This window comes from Acanthopagrus latus, chromosome 6 (genome assembly GCF_904848185.1).
Source record: "Acanthopagrus latus isolate v.2019 chromosome 6, fAcaLat1.1, whole genome shotgun sequence".
In the NCBI taxonomy this organism is placed as follows: Eukaryota; Metazoa; Chordata; class Actinopteri; order Spariformes; family Sparidae; genus Acanthopagrus; species Acanthopagrus latus.
Window position 1 is genome coordinate 6,602,498 of NC_051044.1, and position 20,191 is coordinate 6,622,688.

Sequence of the window (20,191 nt, forward strand, 5' to 3'; positions counted from 1 at the left end):
ACCGCACACGCACGGATCGATGCGTGTGTGTGTATGTGTGTGTGTGTCGGGGGCGGGGGGGATGTTCAACAATAGCACAAGTGTCCAAATCAATGAGTTTGATGCGTAATGTGACAGCGAGATACTAACTGGCCATTAACAGGACAGCCGGATGGAGGCGATCGGTGCTGTTCATGCCTCATGCCAACTTTCCCCCCCCCTCACACACACACACACACACACACACACACACACACACACACACACACACCATCACCTCCTTCCGTGGCGATCAAGTCGTGAAAGAGAGCAATCAATGAATAATGGTCGGGATTCTGGCTGCACAATGCGTGGTGTCGGAGTGCTCAGAGGAGAGGAGGGAAGAGAGAGAGAGAAAGAAGGGGGGGAGGCCTGGTTATGTATTAAGTCTTAATTCCTCTGCACTGACTATCACGACCAGCGTGTGTTCATGACAGCATCTACTTCTGAGCGGCGACCACAACTAAAGCCGGAGCGCACCTTCCCCGTCCTGGTCATCGTGCAGGGACAGAGGGACAGAGCCAGGGACAGCACCCAGCACCCAGCACCCAGCACCCTGGCCTGGGCTCAACAGATATTAAAGTTGTTGCCTTGAAAAAACATTAAAGTGCGTCTTTTTTTCACCTCCTCCTCCATCCATCCCTCCATCCCTCCATCCCCGCCTCCCATGCAGATGCAGTCTGCTCTCAGTGCGATGCGCTCGGCACAGCGGTGGCATCAGTGTCGCGTGTTTTCCTCCCCCTCCCTCCCCTCCGAGCCTCCGTTGACGCGTTTAAGATGAAAACAACAGTGATCATGTTTTACCATGAGAAGGAGAGTCAGGGGTTGTTTTTTTAATATATGAGCACCCGAGAGATATTTTACTAGGCTGTCATAGTTGTGATGGGACTGTGCATGCTGCACTGCAATCTGTGGGAAGCCAGTGTTATTCAAATATTTGCAAAAACAGAAAAGGACCTGCTGGGCGGCACGCTGCTGTGGATATGACTTGTCCTCACATCCGGGTTGCCTCTGGTCATGTATGCCCCCCCCCCCCCCACACACACACACACACACACACTTCCTTCCTTGGTGACATACATCAAGAACCAGGGCTGCATTGCATTGCAAAAAATAAATAAATAAATAAATAAATAAAAAGATTCCCTTGCAGAGAAATACAGAAATCGTAAAGGGCTCCTTTTCATTCCGCTGGAGTTGCAGGCTCACACACACACACACACACACACACATCGGTGGTAACAGTGGTGGTGTTTGAAGGACTTCAGAGGAGAGCTGACTCCTCCTGGCTACAACATCAGAGCGGCGCGCCTCACAAACTAACCTGTTAACCTGCGCTGTTAGCCGAGGATTTTGTTGTTTTGAAGTGTTCCTGACCTCTGCTGACCCGTACGGGAAATCATTATGTCGGCTGAGCTTAACATAATGTTAAGTGATAAAACGCCTCTGGGTCCTGCTCTGGCTCTGGTGATGATGCTGAGCTGCACTCAAGCCCTGCCTCATGTGGAGTATTCAGGGGCCACCTCAATAATGCAGTCGCGCTCATTTGAAGCGTCCAAAACAGCTTAGACGACTTCGGTTTCGTCACGTGGAGCGACGGCGACGTTTTTTTTTTGTTTGTTTGTTTCCCCCCGTGCAGGAGACGAGATTGATCGCCATGTAAACAAACAGTGAAGGGCTGAATCTGACCGATCGATTGGCGGGACGTCAGCAGTGGTGACTTGCAGTCGGGCCGCGTGGTCGTCGCTGGCTTTCCCTTGTCACAACTGTGCTAACGAAATAGATTGACGCCGCTCGTACACCCTGGAATATCACCTTTTCTGTTTGTTTTTCTCCCAAGAGGTATTCTGTTTATGAAGTGATGTCTGCTGTCGTCTGGATATCACACTCAATCCACGCCAGTCTGCAGTTTTCCCGTGGGTGCGTGTGTGTGTGTTAGCAAAATCAAGGTCTCTGCATTTCAATGTGTGCACCAGCGTCTTAAGACAGATGCTGTTCCCCTAAGAGAGGACGGGGCCCTCGGTCGGGGATTCCACCCTCATCACGATGTTGGAATGTCATACCTTTTTATTTCCCCCAACGGTTTCTGTCATGTCAGTAAAGGGAAAAAAAAAAAAAAAAAAACAAGAAATGAAACGAACAGTGTCTAATTTTAGAATAAAACTCTTCTATCTGCTCTGTTAGCTTGCAGCTCACACGCACCATCGCCGTCTGCCAGATGTGTTGCCCTTTTTAAAAAACTTCAGAACAGGTCCCTGCTCAGTGCAGCTGTGCCTACAAGCTAGCCTCAGCTAGTGGAATTTAGCAGTTGGGGATCCACATGTGGTTTTAAAGCACGTTACAGTCGCTGCTTTAACACATGCACGTTTATACATATCTTCTGGGTATACCACAGTAGGCTTTGAGTAAGTCCTTCCCCCAGATATGCAGTGTAAAAAGAGCAGATATCAATTATTTAGCATTTTACGTATGTTGATGTTCTGCTTGACATACTGTAGCAGCGTCTCCTCCGAAGCATCCGCACAGTTTTATGTCCGTGTTGACAACATGTAGCTGTCGTCGGCCCCCCAGTGCACCTGTTACATCTGACTGGCTTTTGGAACATCAGTGCAGACACTCCATTATGAGGAGCGATGGCGCCACAGTGCTCGCCCTGTAGGTGAAATATTCATTTAGAAATCAGGTCTTATCCCGGAGATATGAAAAAGCATCGGCTCGTGAACTGACGAGGGGTTACACGCTCATGCTTTTAAACTTCGGGAAAACAAAATGTTGTTTTTTTGGAGGAACTGTCCAACATTTCATAAGCGGATCTATATCCCAGTCGTAACTCTATAGAGATAACTTAGCATAGCTTAGCAACAAAGACTGGAAGCACCTGGAGCCCAGGATTCTTCTCCCAGAGCCTCTGAAGCTCACTGTAACACATGATAACACATTTGTTTATTTCTTACAAAAAGTAGAATAAATGCTAAGCAGTGGTTTTACATGAGTTTTGTATGCCAGACCATGTCCAGGCTGGGAGCAGTGACTTCCTGAAGTGAGGTTTTGGCTTGTTGCCCGGCAATCTCAAGGTGACAACCAGACTTGAGAAAAAGTACAGACTACAGCTCCTAGCGAAGCGATAGCCTCGCACATAATCCCCCATGAAACTACAACATATCATTTTTCCACGCTGGGGTCTTTTTGCAAATTAAACAAAGGAGATGCAACATGTAAATTACTGAGCTTTAGAGGTGCTGCTTGTGGTGCAGTTTTTTTTCGTCGCCTTCAGACGGAGCCAGAAGAGCTGTTTCCAAGCTTTTTTTTTTTTTTTTTTTTTAAATCAGGCGGAGCGACAGCCAGGTCAAAGCAGGTGTTGGAAGTACAGTGCAGTTGGCGGAGCGTCGTATGAGATGTCACATAAGATAAAAGCTCTACGGTTTGTGCGGCTGTCTAAGCCGCACCAGCAACATGACATATTCACAGCTCCGGAGTGCTGCTGGCACGAGATTGAACATGTGGCACTTTGGCCCGACAATAGTGGTGATCTGATGTCTTGATGGTAAAGTGTACCAAAAAGTGTGTGCGGCGGATGATGTATCGGTCCAGCTTCATCTAGACCAACCAATCACCGGTGCTGCTCTGAGATCACTTGCTGCTGTCCGAGAGATGGTGTATGGTTCACTGTTAAGTTCTGATTTACGACTTCTTGTTGGAAAGGAATTAATAAACCCAAACCTCGTAGAGTTTAATTGGGCAAATAGTGTTCTTCTGTATTCCACTGGTTAGAAGGGGATTGGCTTGTCTTCTCTGCAGTCCCATTGGTGATTCGGGTTTTTATGTTTTTTGAAGTGTGAAGCCGGATTCATTTCTTTTTTTTTTTTTTTTTACAGCCCTCACAGACCTCCACCACCCTCTAAAGAAACAAAGGAACCTAATAGGATGGCACAAGGTGGTCTTACTGTCTGTATCACAATGCCGTTTAGAGGGGAACAGACTTGCTGTACAGATTCCCTCTAAGAGATTAAGAACCAGATAAGAGTGTTCAGAAGCTGGATTGAAATTTTTTTATCAAATTGCAGCTTTTTGATGTTTTTTCTTTTTCTCCTGCCAGAGCAGTTAGCTTGGTATTTCCACTCATGTCCGTCCTCTGGCCCGAACCATTTTCTAAGATCAGTCTTACCTAGAAATCAAAGTTTCTCTAATGCCGAATCTCATTTCCCTTTCACTTTATACAGCAATCTGTGGATGAAGTGTTTTACATGTAGTCTTAGCTAAGTCCTTCAGCATGAATCGCTGAGGATAATGTTTTTTTTTTTGTTTTTTTTTTCCTGGAAAATGAGTAATAACCCTCGTTTTCTCTCGCTGCGAGTACCAATTTGCTGCCCAGTGCCATCAATTACGTGTCCTTTCTCAGATGTTCATGTTTATATATCTTGTTTTAAAAAAAAGTTTTTTTCCAATTAGTGCTGCAGTGAGTGAATATTTTTTATGTGTCATCCTTTGCATTTCATCCGAGGCGTAATGCAAACCTGGTGTGGGAACTTCTGTAGAGCCAGCTGTGACCAGCTGCACGTGAGTTCAAAGAGCAGAGCAGTAAAGCACAAGGCGCTCTGATTTTTATGTAGATCAGGAAGTGGGCCGGGGCGAGCTCTGGTGATTTGCTACCGGAGCGGAATCTGCTGGGAATATCGCTGTATCCCTTTGACCTTTGACACAGCGAACGTGAGACCACGACCACGTTGATTATTTTTACCCCTTATCCCCGAGCGTTATGGAAAAAACAGACTCAAGCAGCGCCGTTGTGACTCTTGGAGTTGTTCCAGTTTAAAAATGAGTGGGTGTAGAGATACGTAAATGTAATGACAGCCACAGGTGGCTGTAGAATTATAGTGTCAGTCAACCCGACCTGACTTGACACGCCTGCCGTCGGCTCGCTGGAATCTGCTTTAGGCTAAAAACAGCATCTCGTGTCACGTATTCTTTTCGGCACATGTTTATTTTAAACCGCCGCCACCTGCTGAAACACAGAGGAAAAAAAAAATGTGTCTCCTCGCGCCGCCACACCTACTGTAGGTTGGCTTTTATAGATTGCGGATCAGAGCGGTGTTGACAGATTTAACAGCCGGTGGATCTCCTGTTAGATCTGATGGTTTCCGGTGCACCGTGACTGTCTGCTGCTGATGGCTGGTCCTGACTCGCAGGAAGTGAGACGGGAGAGAGAGAGAGATGGCTGGCTGGGAAAAATGGGGGTTGTGCGCTTATGCCGCTATCTAACAATCACCAGGCTTTCGCATCAGCGCTGCAGCTTTCAGCAGTTATATAAAATGATTATACACAGATTAGAAACTGTCTCCATTGTTTTTGTTCTGCCACTGTTTGTTTGGCCCGTCACCGCGGCTGTCTGAACGCATCATGTATGTTTCGAGGTGACTGCGGACGCACAAGTGCAGCTGCTCGATTTATCCAATCGATTTATTGCTCACGTCTCATTTCTTGACTATTTTTAAATCCGGCCCAGACTCAATATGCAGCGCTGTTGAGATGGATTATAATTTAATATCACACTATCCTCTGCAGCTGATAGGATCCCATTTGTCCCTACAACTCCATTAAGTATTCTCCTGATAGCTCTGATGCGACAGCGAGTTCAAACAATGAGAAAAACCGAACATTACATTTCTTTTTGCTGGTAATTTAATCGAAAAAGCAGGCGAGTGCGCGGCTCACTCGGACACGATGACACGGCGAAACGAAACTGCTCCGAGTCTCCGGTTGACCTCTCACACTAGTTGAGAGTATTTCTTAACAGACATTAGAGCGGCAATCAAAGCGATGTGGTGGCCGGAATACTTCTGCAGTAATAGCTTCAATAGAGAAGAAGAAGAAGAAGAAAAAACATTCAGAAATCCGTACAGCAGTCAGTGCAGATACCGCGTGTGACGACCAATTGTCTCATTCAGTGATCACCTTCAATTAAAGTATAATTCGTGTTATGCTCACCTTTTAGTCTGGATCTTTTGTAACTTGAAATCCTATTTAATGTGATGAAAGAGCCGTATTAAAACTTGAAACAGGTTGCTGACCCAGAAACGATGGCTTTTGTTGAAGGGCTCCTGCCAGCTTTGTGCATGTAGACCACTGTGCAAAAAAAAGAAGGTAAAAAAACGAAAATGAAAATTCAGAATGACCTCAAAAGGCTTTTTTTTTTTTTTTTTTTTGCGGCGTTGCACGGTCCCTGCATGACTCCACCGGATATTTGGAGTTTACTATCTGACAATCCGGAGTAGAGGAGGTTTCACTGCTTAAAGTGGAGAGCATCTTTACCATGCATGTGACTCATTTTCCAGTGAAATGTAACATGTTGGTGAGAAATGATTATGAGAATATACTTTATGTGGCTTCTATAGGGAATAGAAACAGTATTGATCTGTGGAGCACTGTTGTCCACCGTCACCTCCCTCACCTGCAGGGGAAGGAGAACAAGGGAGAAATGTATAATTGGAACAGAACTGTGGTCTACAATGAGCTCCGACCTGTCATATTTTCCTGCTATCTGGCTAGCAGGGTTAGCTCGTCGAAATCATTAAATGCATTTGTGTTTACTTCCTCGCTGTGTTACAAGAAAGCAGAAGAGTGGGACTTCGATGCAGCCCTGATTCCGGTACAGTTGGGATGCTGTGCAAAATGCAGTCATTTGCGAATGAGCTGTGTTTACCTACAGTGGCTCCGCAAAGTGTTCCTGTACTTTACACAATTGTGTGTTTTTTTTTCCAAAGCGGTGAACCTCGCCCCGTGTTCACAGGATGCCCCTGTTGTAAACGATCATGATACTATCACCTGTTACCAAAGAGCTGGTTTTACCTGTGCAGTACTGCAAAGCAGCATTCCGGTGAGGAGTCTGCGTTGGCGCGTTTGCAAGCGTCGCACCGCTGGACATCTGTGAGGAGAGTGGTGGATATGAATACAAATCTCTTTGTTATTGTCTTGTATTCAATTGAATATATAATATAGGTCGAAAAAAGGATTTTACAAATGATGTCACAGCGTCTCAACTTTTTGGAAACCCCTGACATTTGTTTGATCAGATTCATTGTATTTTTTAAAGGGTGAGACCACCCAAATCAAAAACCAAGTTGGTATCTAGCAGTGGGGACGGTTTTTGTCCGTCCGCTGTGGTTTTAAAATGTGCATCCTTGAGACTTCAGTACAATGGATCACATTTGACAACCTGACAGCAAACATTCTAGCAAAGAAACTGTCCTGTTTTCACTTTCTGGCAAGAATTTTTTTTTTTTTTTGCTGAAGATGATATTTTGTCCCATAATCAGAGAATAACAAAAACAGTGAGGCCTTATAATCATGGCTAACCAGCACTTTTTTTTCTTCACATTGTTGAGTGTTATAGATAAAACAAATTGAATTCCATCCAAGTCTCAGCAGTGAAGATCTCAAACATTGATGTAGTCCCTTCACTTTGGTTCAAACCTTTTGCTGTAAAAGAAGAAAATCACATTGTGCTCTTTCACAATGGGGCTGTGTAAACTTGTTATGCAATGATGTAACAAAACTCCGACACTTAAAGCTACAAATTTTCAAACAGCGGGCCTGAAATGGTTTTACACTTCTCAGCCACGCTTTCATTTGCTCTTCCCATTGAGCTACGGCTGTTGATGTTGAAAGAAATTCTGGCTTTTAGTTTCTTCAAAGGCATCCGTCCCAACAGCGTGACACCCTGAAACGTCTGAGACAGTGATAAGCCACATGTGAGAGAATAACATATTCTGAGCATTAGCATACATGCCAACTCCTCCGCTTCTCAGGTAAATGTGTGAAACCAAATCATCTCTTTGACATTTTGGATGAGCTGAAGTGTGGTGTTTGCAGCGAACCGCTCATTGGAAACCCATTACCATATTTTATTAACGGCTAGCGTCTGCAGCTAAGGGGTTTGCATACGAGATGACTTGTTGCCTGGGAGCCTCAGACCCGAGGGGGAATGACCACGGGGCCGCGAGTCTCTCACGGTGCAAATAATGCAACGGAACCCGTAACCGTCATGACAAATCTGCCCTCCCCCACTGCCGCCAACACAACAGCCTCTTGCAGTGGAAAGGGGGGGAATGAAGGAAGATGGCCTTACTTTGCTTCGCCTATACGGCTGAACTACATTTTTTCACAAGCAGCGATGCTCCGAATGATCAAATGATAAAGCCCATGATTAGCAGAGACAACTAAATGCCCGGGGCAAAGAAGTTCAAACAGTAACTTCCCTTTTCTACCCCCAGCCTGAAGTCCTCCTTACGCAGACATAGGCTGGCTTCGCCGACGTCTTTGGCTTGCGTGGGAGTGCGAAGCAACTCTGATTCCCTCGGCAGCTGGTGTAAATGAATAAGTGCAGGGAAGCTTTGCTCAGAAAGGTCTCCCAAGACAGGCTACATAGAGAAAGTGTAACGCCGCTGTTTGTGATCCTCAGTTAGCAAACAGCAGCATCAAATACTTTCTTATGTTTCTCGAACAGAAATGTGTTTTCTGAATGTGACATCTATCTCGTGGACGTCGTTCTGACATTAGAACCTTACTTTGTTTTTCTAAATTAGCAGCTGGAGTAAGCGGGGACTTCTTGACGGGCGCTATCAGCAGTTTTACTCGTCTCCGCCCCCCCATCACTGTTTCATACATGCTAATGTGGATTATGCGATTTCTGCTTATCCTGCCCCAACACGGCTGCCGATTAATAACAATAGCTCCACCGCCGTGTCCTAACATCAGCCTCCTTATTTAAGACTATGAGAAGTGCCATGTATGGGATATGTGACACTTATCTCTGCGTTCATGTTTTATTGGAGGGGAGGCATTAAGCTTGCAGGAGCAACACTGCTGCGCTCAGATGATATTTCACATGCAGACGTTCTGATGCTTCGCAGTTTTTCTTTCTTCTGTGCCAGCTATTTGCGTTTATTTATTTATTTATTTTTTTACAAAGGACCTGAGCAAAGAGGAATTATTCAATGTTGCTTTGACCTCAGTTTGAAAAGATAAAACACCGGCTGTCCTTGTTCCTTTTTATTTATTTTTTCCAGCATTAGCATCCAATATGGACGACGTATCAAGGTTATGTCACAGTGGAGAGTGGAGTGGTCAGCTCGACTGGCACTAACGATAAAATATACAAAATCTCAGATACGATTGGTGACTCCGGAGCAGGAATGTTATTAAGGTCGTTAGAACTAAATGGGGGCAAAAGACTGAATGAATGTGGTCGGATGAATATGTGCATTTAATGAGACAGCCATTGAAATCCGTCTTTCTATTCAAGTAGATTCATATGAAGAGCGTCAGGTTATTTTCATAACTCGACCACCGTGTGTAAGCCTTATCTAGCTCAGCTCCTGTGGCAGATTTCCTTCATACATCCTTACCACAAAGAAAAACCGAACAGGCCGGGAATCTTTAACTTTTGGATTTAAAGCTGCCTGTTACACTTCCTTCTACTCCCCCAATGTAGTGACTGTAAATATCCCCAAATCACTGCTTTGCCTTTTTCCATTTCTTCCGTTATTTAGCTACTCAGAGCCATCTTCTAGGCAGTGAATGCAGCATCGCAGAGGTTTCATGAAAACCCGGGATTAGGCTTGAAAAAAAAAAACGGTGGAAAGGGAAAAAAAAGCACTAATCTGCACATTGACGTCACACAGGATGGGTTGGAGCGGTGCAGATGGGAGTAAAGGAGGACTGTGTGGGCTACGCATCTTATGATAACAGATTATTTCCTTTTATGCATGCTGACTTCCTCCTCATGTGCTCACGGGAGAGACTCCCCCCCCCCGCAGGGACGGCCTCCCTGCATTTTTCTATCATCGAGGAGAATCAGGAAGACATCAATCTCCAGTCACGAGAGCAGGTCTCGGCGAGGTTTCACAGACGCAGCCGGCCTACGACAGGACGAGTCTCTGTGTTCAGCCCGCTAACGTCTGCCATTTATGATAACATTTATCAGAGACCCTTTGATCCGCCACAGAACTTGACACGCAAGTTGAGGGAATTAATCTCCTCAACATGCGACATGAATTATGGAATGATAGAAACTGCAGCTGCACTCAGATCGACATAATTATTAAACTTCACTGTGTTTTGCACGAGGAGCCTTAATATTGCGAGATTTCTTCATCTTCTGGGCTGAATACGCTTAACTCTTTGCTGCTTGCCGCTCTGATTCTGCATTTTTTTATTCATATAAACCACAGATGATCAAATGTACTTGTGGTCAATGAAACTGTCGGCATTAATTTTTGCTCTGAAAGTGAGCATGGCTGATGTCTTTTTTTTTTTTTTTTAACCTCGCAACACTTCTGTTCAGTGTTCAGTGTCCTCAGGACAGGGTGAAATACTGCCGGGGAGCAGCTGTAATGACTCCTCGCTGCTGGCCGCTTGTGTTGCTGTTGCTAACCTGTAGTATGAAAATATATAATGTCGGGTCACAGTGTGATTTGTCCTCTCGCGGTCTCTCGAGGCGTACGAGCATGAAGGTCCAAGCTGTGTGCGCTGTCAAACACGCCGGTGCTCAACCTTTCAACGGTTATCTTTGTGGAGCACAACACTCGCTCTAACACGTGTCCGCCTTCCTTGTTCTTAGCCACAGTAATGACTGGACTATTATACGCCGAGGCACTAACTATTCGCTGTGTTTTTCCAAAGGATTCTTTTCTTTCAGCTGTCAGAAACTGTTTGTCAAACCCTCTGGCTGTGTGCGTGTTTTTTTTTTTTCCTTTTTTTTCTTTTTTTTGTTTTTGCTCTGGTGCGACTGCTGGTGAGGGGGAACATGCTTCTTGTGCTCCTCTTTATCTTTTTCGGCTGTAACTACCATCAAGAACAAACTTGCGCAATTTGTTGCTCTGTCAAATCTTTTTTACATCACATTTTACTGTTCCATTGTGCGGCGTGGATACAGAGGTCGCCTGCTGAATCGCTTTAAACGGTTTTTGCCCTGTGCTGAGGTTTGCAGCCTCTACTAGAGCTCACAATGTGTCAGAATACCACAAAACATAGTGTGTTACCTCATTGTAGACCAAAGTCAAGACAAGGCAGAGGTGTGTTCGTGAACACATCACAGTTAGCAGCATTAGGTTGACTGTGAGAGTCTGTTGAGTGTCCACATCCAATGGATGTTGCGTCTGGCAATGTTTCCCTGCTCTTGTCCTCAGATGCTTTTGTTCAGAGGAAGCTGCGGCGGCTCGAGGGAACTGCATGAGCACCCATCACGCTTCTGTCCGGCTGCATTCATCACGCCTGGGAAGAGTTTGACTTGTCGTTTTAATTCGTGGATAAAAATTGGTTTATCTGACAGATGTCCGATTCTCCGTCAACACAGACGGCGGCCCGCAGATGTGATCTGATCTAATTCATTCATTCTTGTTCATCCGGTGCTTCGCTATTACTTCAAGTTTACCCCAACAACAGGACAGAATCTCAAAGCTTTTAGCTTAGCTTTTTTTTTTTTTTTTTTACATTTCCGACTCCCCGCTATATAATTCTGGCCGTTTACAGCACATCAGACGTCACCTCCTTATGCCTCGGAACAATTTGAGCGATACAAGTTCATCAGAGTGGGGCTCTTTCTCTCTCTCTCTCTCTCTCTCTCTCTCTCTGTCTCTCTCTCTCTCTCTCTCTCTCTCTCTGTCTCTCTCTCTCTCTCTCTTAGTCGTCCCTCCGCCACACAAAACTTCCCTGCTTAGCTGTTAAAATGCCGTTTGCTTTACCGCCGCTGTTGACGCCATTATATCTCCAATCACTCAGCACAGCGCAGGCCATGTGTAAGTAACAGTGTAAACATACTTTCAATGACACTCCTGTTCCCATCGCCCTGATATTAAGCAGTTATGAGGCACTTCTTACATAGGGAGACAGTTTATCCGCTCAAACTGTGCTCGTATTTAATGTGCAAGCAGTTGGTTCTGAAAGTTATTAAGTTTATTGCTCATGGATCTTACTGTCTTTAATATTCTAGCTTCGATGATACACTTACATCCCCAAACAGTGATTTAACCTGAGCTGTGTAATATAGGAAACATTATTTATTTTTGTAGAGCAGTTTATTAAAATATTTGGTGCACCAGCAATCGTGTTCGGGTCAAATCTTTTTCTTTATAGCCAAGAGGGGGAGAAGCAGAATATTGCTTATAAAAAAAAAAAAAAAAAAAAACTCTCTGAGATCCCAGTGGTCCTCCTGTGTGTTATGTAATCTTGTAACCCGCGCGCTGGTAGTCCTGAGACAACAGGTGGCCGAGCCCAACAGGCACCTCCACATTATTGGACCGCTCACTAGGTTGAGATTTTTTTTTAAATATCTAGACCGTAATGAAAGTGATGAATATGAGGTGGGAATATGGGAAAAGGAACACTCACGCAAAAAAAAAAAAAAAAATCTCTGGCTCGGATGCAGCAGAGTAAAGTCAGCCCTCGGCCATGGATCAAGTTTGTGCTGAAACACCCCCACTGGATTGTATTTAATCAAACTTAGAGAGCAGCATGGGGAAGTAATGGTAATAGGAAACGGACGGAGAGCTGCACACTTTAAGTGTGTTAAAAGTAGATTGGAAGACTGGGAATCTTTTCTTTTCTTTTGGCACTTTTCTTCCTGAACTGTTTTTATTAGGTCAAGGTTGTTGACGACCCCCACCCAAAGAAAAACAGCCTTAACCGATCTGAATGATCTTGATTGGTGCAGAGAGAGACACATTGAAAAAAACTTTTTTGGTAGTGTGTGCATAATTATCTGAGAAATACACACAGCGTATGAAAGCAAGAATTCTAAATATAGTCGTCAAAAGGATAAAACCAATTGATTTTAACTTCTGAAAGTGCTGCTGAGGCCTGAAGATTCTTTTTGAAGCTTATGAGTGGACTTTTTATTCATTCCGGGAAGGAAAAAAAAAAAGTCTGTTCCAGCCTTCCTGCCTCAGACTGAAGCCTCCATTTCCAGAAATATTACACAAAACACTATAGGGATCTTTATTACTGAGGCCTTGGTTAGCTCTGCAGCTGTTTTATATCAGGACAAACAAAACTTAATATTGGATCCAGCTAAACAATAATATGAAAAGTCTAGTGTGTTGGATTTAGTCACATCTTGGCAGTGAACACCCTCCCCTACAGTGGATGCTCAAAAAAATGTAAGGCCCGATCGAGAGCCGGTGTTAGGTTTGTCTGTTCTGGGACACTGTAGGAACGTGGCGGTGCAACATGGCGGACTCTGTGTTAGAGGATCCGTTCTCTCTCACACCGCCTCCCCAACTTTTTTTTTTTTTTTTCAAACCACGCATCACCTCAGAAAATAATAGGCTCCCTAAGTCATATCCCCTCACTCTGTTGTGCCGTTTGCTGCTAACGATAGCAGGTGCTGTGAGTAGCTACCGGCGCTCACGCTCGTTCACTGTTGCCAACTTGGGTTTCAACAGGGCTGCTCGAAAAATTATTCTCCCCCTGCTCGCCATCACAGTTTGAGTTAAGCTCGTAACTAATGCATGAACATTTCAGATTCAGTGTTTTCAACCAAAAATCTGCAGTGTACTGATGGAGTCATACCTTTTTAAATGAACTTATCTCTTATCTCTTGGATCCGTCCATGTACCACAACGACAGTCGTGGTTCTGAGGTAACAACAAAACAATGATTGTTAGTTTCAGGTGATTGTATCCTGATGAAAACATAATTGTGAATGTTATATTCCATTGCTGCCAATAGATCCTCCTTAAATCATCCACGATGGACCTGTAATGACTTTGCCCCGCAATGTTTTTTTTATGTATCAAATGTTGGTTATGCACCTGTTTGGCAAAAAAGCAACGGCAAAGTTGAATTGAATTGCTTTCCTGTCACTTCGGCGGTTTGATTTACGCACCCACTCAGCTGCTCAGATTCCTCATGCGGCTGCCTCCTCCAAGGGGAGCTGAATGTAAAAAGAAAGCACACATTAGTCCTGGTCACAGCTGACTGAGCATTGGGCCACGTTCTGCGGGATAGTGAGACCTCCATCATGTCATAGTCACACTCAGGGATGGAAAACGCCCGTTTCAGGATGCAGTCGGATTGCAGATTCAACAGAGTGTATTTTCGCTTTTGTTTGCCATTTAGTCGAACACCGTCTTCCCTGCAAAGCCAATGACTATGTGCACCCGGCATCAAGTTTTGCGCAATAGTACAACAAAAATGAGAGAAATCCAGTCTGCTTCGACTTCACTGAAATTCAGCCGAATGTCCTTGATGTCAGATGTTGGACATCTGATGGTAACAAGACAGATGTTACATAATTAAAAGTAACCCTGCGCTGCATGCTTATTTATTTATTTGAAAGCGCAGAGGGCGGCTCTGTATATGTCGGACGGCTGAGCATGAATCACAGCGAGATTACCGTGTTAGATCGACGCTCTCTCTGTCATACTGCTGGAGGGGGGGTGAGCAAAGGTCAGCGCTTCCGATTCCTACAATAACATCGTCACCGCGGTCGGGATGAAAATGTAAAAGTAGGTGCCATTAGAAGTCGTGAAATATGAAAATCGTCGCCTCCTGCCACGGTAGATTCCATGGGATTGAGAGCTGACTTATTTATTTATTTTTTTATTAAAGCGTATTGTGAAGTAGACATCTGTCGACCCCCCAGAGACAGAGTGTGGTGGATATATATGTCTCATCCCTCTATATCCCTTCTCTCCATGCCATTCAGCCACTCTCCTGATGGGACCACACTGGCTGCTATCAGTGTTCAGGCCGATAATCTCGGAATAAAGAGTACATTGAATCGTGTCAGTCGTAGGGCTGTGCTATTCATAAATCCGACTCTTTAACGGTTCCATCTGAGGCTACACCAGACTTAATATTAATGCTGCCGTTTAAGCTCCACCCATGAGGAGAAAACATCAGCTGACGAGAGGATTACACTACACTGAGCCAGAAAAAAAAAAAAAAAAAGATCTGGCTGAAGCGACGCATTTGTTCTTTTGTTTATGATCGCGTGCTCCAGGGGCGGAAATTTAAAAATAACCCGGGATGATAATGATACGCCCACTGGAGATTTAAACAACACCTGCTCAGGTTAAATCTGCACTGTCGCGCTATTTTAAAACCTCAGTTTAAGAGGAAAAACCTGAGATTTATGAGAAAAGCTGCCGTAAACCCAGTCTGGTTGTCATGCAACCAACATAGAGGCGGATATTACTTAATCGTGCGATGTTAAAAAGCCCTTTGTGACGAAAGGAGACCTGCAGCTTTCATTCAAGCCATTAGACTCTTATGTCATACTGCAGGAATGTATAGCTGAAAGACAGAGAGAAAAATACACATTTACACAATCCAGACACTATATACGGTTTCTTTACTCGTCTCTGACGATGAAACTGATATCTTTTGGGCTGTGGACAAAACAAGACATTTGAGGAGGTCGTTTAGGAGGCTTTGGGAAATCACTGATGGACATTTTCAGCCGTTATCTGACAATTTACAGCAATTTACGAAAGCAATAACAGGTTCTTTTGTGAAATTATTACTAGAGCAGATGCTAAAATCAGTGGTTAGCTGAAGTCCCAAACACGTCTCAGCATTTGTCAGACAAGATCAGTTCTTAATACTGTCGCTGAGGTTTGTCATCTGTGCGATGTTGATAATAATAACAGATCTTTTGCATTTTCCTTGATTGTATTGTATTAATATGACTTGATATAAATCCTTTAGCTCTTTCCTCCCCTGGATATATCTGTCGAGCTCTATGATTGTTTGCCTTTAACCACAATTTGTGCAATGAAATCAAGACTGACGGCCCACATCAACAAGAACGGCTGAATCAGGACTAAAGATTCAGGGGCCGAGTTCCTTGCCTTTATATAGACAGGTACAAGATATATAGGATAGATACATGAAACCCTCTCTGTGCTGTTGATGTCTTTGGTGCCCCTCATTAAAGAGTGCAACAGAGATGCATGCACATGCATGAAAAAAGTCACCCCCCCCACCTCGGCTCGATCAGTATTCCCTCTACAGTCCTGTCTCGCAGTGTTGCATTCACATCCTGATGAATGAAGCAAAACAGCAGGTTTTTATAATCTTGGTTTCTTGCACACAGAATAGATTATTGCTCCACCTTCTATTATTCACAGCTGAATTGGAGAAAAAAAAAAAAGTAATTCTCTCACAGCGCACCTTATACAGAGAATCATCTGCAAAAGACCTTCAACATGGACGCTTTGCTGTCAGTACAACTGTTCAAACAGGCCTCACCTTGTTTAACTGAATGTAAATTCTATTAACTATATTACTTATTCATTCATTTATATTGCATCTACTTCCTCAATCTTCTTTCCTCTTCTTCTAAGACTAACGCTAACCCGAACCCTTTTTATTTCTTCTATTTTATTATTTACTCCACAGCATGTTTATTGTCCCGTGTTTTTTTTTTAATGTTTTTTTTTGTTGTTTGTTTTAACCTCTAATCTCTAACATCTTGACAACACTGTTATTGAGAACACTTCCTTCTTTCGATCTTTTGAGGTAAAAACTGAAATTCACATCCATCCGCAAAAATTACTAGTGGTTTCAAAGAGTAAACCAGTATGAGAGTAACTGTCGTGTTGTAATGATTGCTTTACATACGTGGCTCGTCAGAGGGGAGAACGGTGGCTTTGAGTCCTTTTTTCAAGAAATCCATTATCTCCCAGTTTTTTCCAGCAGCTCAGTCTGAGCTAACTGCCGTACACTTGGTTAGAAATTTGTATCAGCAGGTCCACTTGAGAGGCAGCAATTAACGTGCAGAGAGGCAGAAAGAACGGAAGTGGACAATTTTTATCCACATGTAGGGTTTTCTGTTGTAAAGGCGAAATAAAGGATATTGTCGAAGAGAAAAACATGAGATCGTGTATTCATATAAATCAACAGTAAGAAATAGGCTGCACTTCAGTATTTCTATTCATGCAATACTAATTAGTTCTGTAGTTGTACTGCTAAGTCTTATTCTTAAAACTACTTATAGTTTTGTTAAATGCTTTCGAAAAAGTTTCATATATCATTGATTTAACTGCAAATTCCCCCCCGGAGGCTGAAATGCTGAAGCTGTTAAAGAGCTTATTAACTGTTAATAATGTAATTTGCTATTTAAGTCCATTATTTTTGGACAGTTTGAGCTACAGATTCTGCAATCAGTGTTTGTCACGCGCATCTCTGTCAATATCCTAACAGGCGTCTAGTTAAAAGCTCCTGTAATTTTAACATTTGAGTTGATATTTCCGTTTCAGAATAGACCTATTGCTACAAAGCTGTAATATTAGAGTATAGTTAGTACAGTGTGTAAAAGGAATACAAGGTGATAAAGAACATTAAAACTTGTGTGACCAAAGCACACATTCAAATCCCGTTGAAGAATAAATTCCAACTCTGGATTAAAAAAGACTGAAAGGTTGTCAAGGGCAAGAAGAAACAAACCAAACGTTGACACTAAGTGGATGTTATTACGAACAGGTAAGCGAAGGCTTGACTTCAACTTCACAGTTCCATGTTTTATTGGAACTAAGAGACCTTTGTGAGTTCCTGCGTACGTCAGGCGACTCCTCTCGTCTGCCACTTTTGCAAAAGCAAGGTCATTTTTTCACCAAGGTTAATAAGTCTTTGTATTGTCACTGGAGCTGCCAAGAGCCCTGTGAGAAATTATTACCTCAGCAGCCTGAGAAAATACAGGATACAATGTCTGTATCAGTATATGTTTTTGAGCATTTCACAAAACAAATATTGTAGAAATGTTAGACATTATAATACTGCTTCTAGTGTTTCAGTATCTTCAGTTGTGTCTGCATAATTGCTTTTTTTTTAAAATAAATTCTTATTCTAATTCAATTAATTTATTCATCGTATGGGAATAGTAAAGCAAATAGCTGGAGAACTAATCAAATGTACATTCAACGAATGAAACAAGAGTCGTGTCTTACAGAAGGTTCAACTAATAATAGGACGTGGTAAATGTTAAAGGCGTGTGGATGTTAGGAGGGACGGACTGAGACTGAAGAGCGACTCTGGACCACCTTCTCCTCGCGATGAATCATTCACGTGCTGTCCGGAGGAGGATGCGGCCTGGTGGACCAACAAAACATCTCTCTCGCTCTTTTTTCACCAGGATTTCACCTGACGGCCCCGATGGCACTGTCCTGTTATTGATTCAAGATTGGAAATCGTTACTATCCCGCATCATAAATAATCTGAAACTACACAATCTGCTCCGTCATTCTCATTTTTTGCCTGAGCTGAAGCTGCTATTGCACATTGATTACATACTAACAGCACATACAATAATGACCACAATTACCACTATTGTTGGGCCTGGACTCATTATGGAAAAGAGGCTTTGGTGTAATTGTTTTTTTTTTCATGTTTTGCATGCTTCTTAACAAACGGTTTGGGGAATGAGATGGCCCAGTCGCCAAGGAACCGAGCTGAATGGAGGATCACAGGACGAAACCGTACACTACAAGATGTCACGTTTGCTTTTGTTTATACGAGTGTATATGGCAGGTGACGCAACACTAAGCTGCCATTCAAGGATTCAGTGCAGTTCTTGGTGCCGGGAGACATATCATTTAATCTCTTTATTTGATTTAACTCTTGATTGATCTTTGAGAGGCATCGGTGTGTATATCATGAAAGTAACAGAACAGAACCAGTTGTTTGTGTACATGCCAGAAATTGACGTTTACATTTAAGTAGCCCACGGTGGATATGTGAAATATGGCTCACGAGGTGGAGTTAAAAGGAAGAAACAGTAGGAGGTTGAGCAGACGTGCTCTCACTTGCCAGCCTCTGTAGTACAGCAAGCTAAAACTAAAGTACTCTAAAACAACAGATGTACAATTAATCCTCCCTCTATGATGCTCGGTTCACTTCGGTTTATTAGATTTTTACTGTACGGTCATTTTGGAGGATTTAGTTAAGATGTTTATTTGAACAGGGACAAATATTAAGCATTATGAACCTAAGCTATTGCAGTGCCTGTTCCTAGATGGGCCTTCAAAAATATATAAAAACAATAAATACACAAGAGACAACACAAACAAATGCAGTAATAAGTACGTAAAAGAAGATACAGAAAGAGCAGTGGAAAACACAAACTGTAACACAATAAAACGCTGTAAAACAAGAAGCAGCAGATCACTCACGAGTACAAAACTGATCCCTCTTCAAAAACTGTTGCAGTGCAGTAGTGCTGTTCAATGGGATTGCTTTGCACAGACCGTTTTTTTGTGTCATTTGGCCTTTTCTCGATGATATAAAAGGTGGACAGAATAGATTCTACAGACACAAAAAAACACCTGTCACCATAATAATACCTGTTCTGGAGAGACGACCGATTTACACTTGAATATAATAACCATCATCGAATTTATCAGGGGAACATTGCACTTTGATGTGCACCTTGGCCTCGCTATTTAGTGATTTGTGGCCTCTCTTCCATTTCGCAGATGCAATAAGGGAGGTTTTAGATGAGATGAGATTTGATCAATGCAGTCGATGCAGTATGTTGGATTTGTTAGGGTCAGGTTAGTATGTAAATCCTTTCGGAAGATGAAGATGCACTCAAGGAGTTTAAAAGTTAAAAAAAATAAGTGTCTAATAAACAGGTCGTAACATTTGAATGCGCAACTCAGCCGCTGGGATTTCCAATGATTGCTTTGGTGGTTCCACTCGTAGACTACAGGCGTGTATTGTTACCAGTGAGATTCTTGAGGGTTTCCATCTCTGTCGGCCCCCCCGCCCCCAAGCAGTTTACCCTATAAGCAACCATTTTCCTTTGTGCATTTATGTCATTCCATTACGTTTCATTTCCGTGGAAGAGTATGTAGTAACTTCCACTGCATTAACTTTATGTTTAGTAGAAGCTGTGACAACTTTCCTCAGGTAAAGTGGAATTGCAGCCCTGTAAAAAAAAAAAAAAAAAAAAAAAAAAAAAAGTTTGGGTAGCTCTTTAATTAATTGATGAGGATTTCTGTTTAATTGTCACCGAGCTGATTTTCTTTTGTTTTCTTTCTTTTGTCAGACTTCAGCACCGTATAGCATGTTCGAGCTCTGCTTGCTTTTACCCTAAAGGCGGTCTTTTTGCTTAATTAGCTGTTGTCTTGGTAAATTAGATGCTGATTTCACACAGACACACGCACAATTTGGA

The 20,191-nt window shown here is 43.1% G+C and overlaps 1 protein-coding gene across 6 annotated transcripts in view; it reads left to right on the plus strand.

The window, feature by feature from the left end:
• Nucleotides 1-20,191, plus strand: part of igsf21a (immunoglobin superfamily, member 21a) — a 333,921-nt gene that overhangs the window by 143,433 nt on the left and 170,297 nt on the right. The gene's annotated exons all lie outside the window — the stretch shown is intronic.